This window comes from Chlorocebus sabaeus, chromosome 12, assembly GCF_047675955.1.
Source record: "Chlorocebus sabaeus isolate Y175 chromosome 12, mChlSab1.0.hap1, whole genome shotgun sequence".
NCBI classification, from domain to species: domain Eukaryota; kingdom Metazoa; phylum Chordata; class Mammalia; order Primates; family Cercopithecidae; genus Chlorocebus; species Chlorocebus sabaeus.
The window spans coordinates 44,035,919-44,044,423 of NC_132915.1; the positions used below are offsets into that span (position 1 = coordinate 44,035,919).

At 42.7% G+C, this 8,505-nt stretch overlaps 1 protein-coding gene across 6 annotated transcripts in view; it reads right to left on the reverse strand.

The window, feature by feature from the left end:
• The window catches only part of ZDHHC21 (zDHHC palmitoyltransferase 21), a 98,004-nt gene extending 90,665 nt beyond the window's left edge, over nt 1-7,339 (reverse strand). For 2 of the 6 annotated variants that reach the window (XM_007969207.3, XM_037998391.2), the window contains exons 1-2: nt 6,647-6,874; nt 3,813-3,861 (exon numbers count right to left, since the gene is read on the reverse strand). The gene's annotated coding sequence lies outside the window, so the exon portion shown is untranslated. Of the gene's footprint in view, nt 1-3,812; nt 3,862-6,646 lie in introns of all 6 variants that reach the window. The other 4 variants (XR_005240425.2, XM_073021612.1, XM_037998389.2 and 1 more) reach the window with 4 other exon arrangements.
• Between the last annotated feature and the right edge of the window lie 1,166 nt (nt 7,340-8,505).

Below are 8,505 nucleotides of genomic sequence, written 5' to 3' on the forward strand. Positions count from 1 at the left end.
AATACAAAAATAAGCTGGGCATGGTGGTGTGTGCCTGTAATCACAACTACTTACGACGTTAAGGCACGAGAATCGCTTGAACCCAAGAGGCAGAGGTTGCAGTGAGCAGAGATTGCACCACTGCACTCCAGCCTGGGCAACAGGGCGAGACTTCATCTCGAAAAAATAAAAAAGTTAAAGAGCTGCTACCCCAATGGCAAATAAATGAACTCTTTCAGGAAAAAATTCAAACAGAATTAAATGTGGTACAACAAAACGTTTTTGAAACGTGGCCAAAAACAATAATGCTGCTAAGTCTATGACTTGAGAGTGGCTTCCTAATGTTTCAGCAAAACAGTAGTTTCTGTCAGTAACGTTAGTAGGTTATAGCACACGTCAATCACCCATGAGTCAAATCCCAGTCACTCAGTGGCTTAAAATCAAGAAAAATCCTACTTTACATTTATAGTTATCAGAGCTACACTGCAGACTCTGAAATGAGATTCGTATTTCAGTACTAGATAAACACCACCACCGCTAGAAATCAAATCTCATCTATGTGGTAATAAAAGTAATGCTGGGCCAGGCACAGTGGTTCATGCCTATAACCCCAGCACTTTGGGAGGCCAAGGTGGGCAGATCATCTGAGGTCAGGAGTTTGAGACTGGCCTGGCCAACATGCTGAAACTCTGTCTCTACCAAAAATACAAAAACTAGCCAGGCATAGTGGCGCCCGCCTGTAATCCCAGCTACTCGGGAGCCTGAGGCATGAGAATCGCTAGAAGCTTGAACCCAGGAGGCGGAAGCTGCAGTGAGCAGAGATCATCGTGCCACTGCATTCCAGTCTGGGTGCAAGAGCAAGGCCCTGTCTCAAAAACAAAACAAACAAACAAAAGTAATGTTGGGCCTAAACATCCAAAAAATTGGAATAACAAAACAATTCCAAAGTTTCAAAACTATACGTCATTAAATATTTTTGATATTGCTACGCCTGAAAGAATACAATCAACAATTTACAAGCTAAGTTTTCAAACACACCAAATTTTTTTTCCACAGTGCCAAGAGAAAATGCTTATTAGATGAATATACGAAATTTTAAACTTATTAATTACAGCCAACAATGAATTTAGAAAGCAGAGTTACAGCTAAAAACATACTTTAAAAACTTTTTGACTTCTGATATCATTCTACTCTGAAAACTGGTCAAGTGTAGGCAGTTAAATAATTCTCCGTAAAAATCACGCTCTCCCTGGCAATTAGGAATTCAATTTTTTAAATATCACATAGATATTCAGTTGATTATCAACAGATTAAAAAATTAACCTTCTACAGATGTTAAAAGAGAAATTACGACACAGTCTCTTATTCACTTTCCAAGCTTCAGTTTATTTTCAAACTTCAGTTTGACCATCTGTAAAATGGAGATAAAAATGTCAACTTACACAGTTGCTGTCACGCTTAAAAGAGAAATGGCCTGGCAAAGCAGCACCTCCAAAAAGCTAACTTTACAGGGGAGTGAAGGAGAGAGGAGAGGAAGGGAAAGTGAAAGATAAGTTTTACTTCTAGTTTTACAAACTCCAGAATGAAACAATGTTTCTGGGTCCCCATCATTAAAAGTAATGAAACGGTTTAACAATACCCCAGGGCCTGCTCTTGCCTGTAATCATAACACTTGGGAGGTGAGTTGGATAGGATTGCTTGAGCTAAGGAGATCCAGAGCAGCCTGGGCAACATAGCCAGACCTAGCCTCTAGTTAAAAAACAAACAGCAGTGGCTCATGCCTGTAATCCCAGCACTGTGGGAGGCCGAGGTGGGTGGATCACCTGAGGTCAGGAGTTCAAGATCCAACTGGCCAACACGGTGAAACCCCATCTCTACTAAAAATACAAAAATTAGCCAGATGTGATGGCAGGTACCTGTAATTCCAAGTACTCAGTAGGCTGAGACTTGAACCCAGGAGGCAGAGCTTGCAGTGAACTGAGATTGCCCCACTGCACTCCAGCCTGGGAGACAGAGCAAGACTCTGTCTCAAAAACAACAACAACAAAAAAAACGAACAAACAGAAAACCAGCCGGGTGTGGGGGCACTCGTCTGTAGTCCCAGCTTATTGGGAGGCTGAAGTGGGAGGATCGCTTAAGTCAGGGAGATGGAGACCAAGGTTGCAGTGAGCTCTGACTACACTGCACTCCAGCCTGGGCAACGGTGAGACTCTGTCTCAAACAAAAAACAAAACAAGCACAAGAACAACAAAATATGCCCCGTTATCTACTTTTCTAAAGTCTGAACAAGTTAAAAAAAACTTCAAATATGAGAGCCCTTCAGCTAGTATTACACTAGCTGAAGCTGTATTTCTACATGTTGGCTGGGGGCGTTCTTTAAGCAGAAAACCAAAAACAGAGATTTGATCTAAAATAGAATGACTGAACTAGGCCGGGCACGGTGGCTCACGCCTGTAATCCCAGCACTTTAGAAGGTCGAGGTGGGCAGATCACGAGGTCAGGAGATCGAGACCATCCTGGCTAACACGGTGAAACTCTGTCTCTACTAAAAATACAAAAATTAGCCAGGCGTGGTAGTGGGCGCCTGTAGTCCCAGCTACTCAGGAGGCTGAGGCAGAAGAATGGCGTGAACCTGGGAGGAGGAGCTTGCAGTGAGCCGAGATTGCCCCACTGCACTACGGCCTGGGCAGCAGAGCAAGACCCCATCTAAAAAAAAAAAAAATAGAATGACTGAATTAAAGCCCCTAAAGTAAATCACTTTCAAGTAAAAGCAGGACTGGCAAAGAAATAAAGTGTGAAAGAAAATCAGTACTTGATTTCAGAAGCTAATAAAGTATACTGCAAGCAGGGATTCTGAATCAATTGCTGAGTTTTCCAGGAAGACTGTAAAAATGTGGGTGGACAAAGTGTCAAAGCGTAACATACGTGCATGCACCATCAATAGTTTCAAGACTCTACTCTGTAGACTAAGTTTTTAAATTACATTCTGGGCAAAACTGAGCATAAGCTGTTGCTCTTCTCATAAATCTGCTTTTGTGTTTACCAGTCTCATGAGTAAAAAATAAATACAAATGACTGTATTAGTAGTACTACACTGAAGTATTATTAATACTGTTAACACTATCCTGTACTAGCAGCACTAGTAGTATTAGCAGTACTAGTAGTATTAGTACTGCTAATACAGGCATTTACCTTTATTTTTCCCTACCTGCATTAACTTGCTTTAACTTTAGAGAAAGTAGGTAACTGGGGCACTGTTTTTTTATGTGTGTTTGTCTGAGACAGGGTCTCACTATGTTGTCCAGACTGGAGTGCTGCAATCAGAGCTCACTGCAGCCTCGGTCTCCATTCTCCACAGCTCAAGCTCACTTCATTAGAATCTTCTAACAAAAAGTAAAAATAGCTTGGGAGGTGTGGGGCGATATGAATTAAAGACCACCAAATATTGTTTCAGTCAGTACAAAATGTCTCTGTGGGAGTTTTCATTTAGGGAGATAGGAGTGGGAAAAGGGACTGAAAGGGCAGGATTAATTGTAGGATAGGGACGGGGATGAAAAACAGATAACTTTTGTTCCAAAATCAGCATAAGGAAAAACCTTCAGATACAGTAAATGTCAGAAATGAAGAGGCCCAGGCTTTTCCTGGATATGAATCAAGTATGTTCTTTCAAGAAGGAAGAGGAAGCCTGCTACTTACCTTTTAGTACCCACTGCACCAAGAGAGATTGGGTGGGGTGGGGGGTAGGAGACTAAATTAGATTTCCTTCACACCAGGCTTTACCAAAGCAGGCATGATTTAAGAACACTAACACCATAAGAAAAATCTCTCCTCACCTGCTTGCTGAAGCTGAAAATCCTGCAGTAGGTGAAAAAGTTCTTCATTCTGTAATTACGGATAAAAAGCTTAAAATCAGAAGCCTGGTTGACATCACACTTGAGCATTTTACATTAGAATTTTTAAAAATTCATCAGTGAATGGTAAAATACCTATTTTACCCAACCTGCCCTTTTGTAGAAGGAGCAACACATAGGTTAAGAGAATCTCTGAAATGGAGAAGAAGGTGAATCTACCCTGAGAGAAACAGCACAGAGGAAAAAGCAGCTTGAAAGGCAGAAGGCAAACTTCAAAAATGTCACAATTTTGCCCAGGTTAGATATAAAGAGCGAAACAAACAAACTACCATCATACTAAGGTATTTTTGTTCAGGGAGCTATCAATGAGCAGTGATGATTCACATGTCTAAGAAAATGTGCTTTTTAAACTAGTCTGACTTATCAAGAATTCTTAACAAATCACTTTCAACAATAAAAACTGTCTTAACAATTTCACCTATATTTTAAACTTTAATAAAAGTTATTTAAACACTGATTATTCTACTAGATGCTAAATTGCCTATTATAACTAATGTATGTGAAAAGTTGAATCTGAGCCCTAATGTTTTACTAAAACAACATAAAAGGTCACATTCCTCAAAATAAAATAAAACTGAATTTAGGGAACAAGCTCTTGGCAATAAAAACAGCCTTTCCTTTGCCTTCCCCATTTTGCCTGGTAGTACTGATACTGCCACTGTGTCACCGCCTATGCTAAAAAAGTTTTCATTGAGTCACATTCAATTACAATTCCAGAAAAACAGCTCCATGGAGACATTACTCAACTTCTCAAGCAGTTTCTTCACTAAACCACTATATAATAAGACTAGCAGGAGGACAAACAGCTTGCTCCTTTATTGACCTTCTCACTCTTTTCCTCTCCATCCAAAGAGGTTTTCGGGAAAATGGCTTATGGATGGCAGCTTGCATTTGTTACTATTCACTATAACAAGTCCCTGGATTATAACTGCAGAGGCCATTTAAGTCATGGTCTTTTTCAAGCTATATGTGGGTCACATTTTATAAAACCATTATTTTATTCATGCGCTTTTCCATAGGTTCTGAATCGGTCATTACGAATTAAAGAAATGAGGCAGTAGACAAATAAGAAGTACAAATGTTATGATTCATTGATTATCTCAGAACTTCCTGTTAAGCTGATTATGTGTCTGCATTTTTAAACGCTTAGATTTATCTTATTAAACAAAGCACCTCACAGGCAAAAGTGACACAGTCCTCATTATTTTCTTTAAATGATGTTCTATTTCATTTATTCCAACCACAGCTTCCCAAGTATGTTAACAGAAATCTCAACAGTGTGAAAGGATCTAACAGAATTGTTTCCATCGAAAATGATGAATTCTGGAAGACTACTACACCAAAACAATTATGGAACTATACATTTTAACTTGTATTTTGATATAATTTTACTAATACTTCGTATATGTTTTTAATGTACCTTCAACACGTTAAAGGGTCTTATATTATTTAAAAACATAATATTTTCCAAGTAAGCATGGAAAAGCTAAAATAAGCCTTAAAGAATTTATGATGATATACAGAAAATAACATGGGTCATTGCCCTACCCATGACCCCACAGCTGGATAGTGACAGAAATGGGACTAGAATCTAGTTTTTCTTTTCATGACACCAAATCTCATTTGGTTTTCTTTCCAATTGATTTCTCACCTCAATTCTTCAAACATCTTTTTGCTTTTAAGAGATGGCACAACAAGGAAAAATAGAGCATCTCTCTGAATTTTATCTTTAAAATAAGTAACATCTAAAGAGTTGGAAGAATTTAATATTACACCAAAGCCTTTTAATCCAGGAATGGCACATACTAAGTAGTCATCAAATGGTGACTGTTATTAATATCATTCTTACCACAAGGAAGGCAGTGAATTTTTAAAAGTGCACTTATTAGCACAGTAGGCTGAGGACCTATTTAACACATCTTTTTAAATTGCACTTAATTATCGTTGGTCGTCTTTGGACTGTAACTTTACAGTATAATGTATGACCCGCCCACAATGACCTTGATTTTTTTTTTCTCTTGTACTTTCAGGGAATGCTATATCGCAATATTTTAAAGTAATAATTGGTCATGTCCTCTCAGCCTGATAATACAGACAACCACCCTGACTCTCAAGGGATCTTAAAATGTGACCCACATATAGCTTGAAAAAGACCATAACTTAAATGGACTCTGCAGTTACAATCCAGCGACCTACTATAGTGAACAGTAACAAGTGCAAACTGCTGCCATCCGTAAGCCATTTTCCCAAAAACCTCTTTGGATCAAGAGAAGAGGAGTGAGAAGGTCAATAAAGGAGCAAACTGTTTGTCCTCTCTGCAGCTTCACACCAGAAGTCTGGAATGAATGAATAGCTCTGGAATAGCACAGAGAAACGAAGGATCCCAGTGTAGGTCTCCAGACGGGGGTGCGGAGACAGAAACTGTAGTTTACAAGCGAGAAACTCAGGATATAGATTTTTTAAAAATAAATAACTAGCCAACACCGTCTCGACTACAGCAGGAACCCCCCACCGCCAGTTTGAGGGATGGGCACTTAGCAGGTGGGTGCATCTCTAGCAGAAGACGCTCTGAGAAAGGCCAGGCCTGGGGCAGGGAGGCACCGAGAAGCCCCGGGGTTCCAAGCAGAGCAGGTGCAGGGGGCGTGCAGGGACAGGTGAGGGCGGCCCGGCGCGGAGGAGCTGCGGGCGGGCCCGGCGGGGCGCAGCGGGGGCCGGGGGTGGGGGCGGCCGCTTCGCCCCCGCGCCTGCACACTCACCGTCGCGGCTGGCTCGCCTCTCGCCGCCGCAGCTCTAGCGGCCGCCAGCAGCTCTTTCCCCTCCTCCTGTCGCGCCACCTCCGCCTCCTCCGGCGCCGCCGCCCAGGCCAGGCCTCTCTTCCCTTCCGCTTCCGGGAGCCTGAGAGCCTGGACCGGCCGAGTGGGTGTCCGCATGCCCGCGCGCCCGCGTGGGGAGGGACTGCCGCCGTCGCCGTCTCGCTTCGCTCCCGGGAGCCGCGATGGGAGCCGCTGAGGGCCGAAACTCCTGCAATCGCGCCGCGGCCCCAGAACCGCGGGCCCAGTCCGGCCGCACTCTCCTGAGCGCTTGCACCTGGCGCGCCTGGGCACCTCTGCCCCTCCCCAGCCCTGCTTGAGCCGTCCTTCTCATTGTCCCCATATCCTCACTGCTCACCTCTCCTGAGAGACAGGACGGGGACTTTAGCTTAGAAGATTGCATATATCCTGCCTTCTTCAGGGGATGTGGCCAGCAGGCCTCTCTCGTCGCAGGCGTTCTGGATGTCCCATGGTACCTTGCTTCAAAGCGCGGTCTGCAGCATCAGCATCCTCTGGGAACTCACAATCTTAGAAATGCACAATTTCAGGCCTGCTGAATTAGTACCTGCACTTCAGCAAGGTCACCAGGTGACTCCTAAGAGGTGCACCGTAAAGATGGAAAAGCATTGATTGCACTGTATTACATGGTCTCGTCCGCTTCAGACCCTCTATTGGGTTGCCTCAGACATCCCAGGATATTTCCTGTTCCTGTCCTCAACCTAAATCCACACCCAAACAATCTTTTCTTATATTTTGGGAGACCTCCAAAAGTTTCCTGCTTTCCCATCCCTGCAAAAGCCGGCAACTTTTGGACTCAGCGATGCAAGTAATCCACCTCTCAGTCTAACTTAGTATCTTCATCAAACGCCAGAGATTTGCTAACGTTCCCACCTCACCCCAGCCGGGGAAGGTTAAACCGTCTGCAGTAATGTGGAGCTAGATCTTTGTGCCCACGTGCCACAGGAGGAGATAGTGTGTTGGTGGAAGAAATACTACCTGTTGTATAAAATCTGTACTCCTTATGTGATTAAAAGTCCTCCACGGACACATCCCTACCTACCTCTCCAGTCTTAGCTCCAACTAATTTGGTTCATTTCCCCATTCTAGAATGCCCTGCTCTCTGATGATCTTAACCCTATCCAGATTTGAGAGTGGAAATCTTGCCTACCCAGAGTTCTCTCACCACTGCGCTTGTAGAGCACATGGTTGCTTGTTTGGGGCCTCATATTGCCTTGTATTGCTAAGGAGTTTTAAACATGTTATGTCCTGGTTTCTGAACTAATTACAAACACCTTGTGACCTTAAAGACTTTGGTCAGTGGTTATCAAAGTGGGATCCCTAGACCAGCAGCATCAGCATCACCTGGCAACTTGTGAGAAATCCGTATTCTCTTGCCCCACCCCAGATCTACTGTAGGAGAAACTGTTTAGGTGTAGCCCAGCAATCTGTGATCTAACAAGCCTTTTAGGGGATCCCAATACACACTCAAGTTTTAGAATTACTGACCTAGATTACTAGATATCCCCAAAAGAACCCACTGGTAGGAACCGATTTACCCATAAACAGGTTTTATTGCCTTTCAGGTTAACAAATACACTCCCCCATATATGCATAGCTAGGTTGAAAGACTAGTCACAATTGCTTTTGATAGAATTACCTTTATTTTTCATAAATCATTTGATGTAGTAGGATTTTTGTAACTTTGTTTGTTTGAGAAGAAGCAGATATTACATATAAAGAATCACTCTGAAGGAAGAGGAAATGTGGAATCTCCCCACCCAATTCCACCTACATGATTGCATATT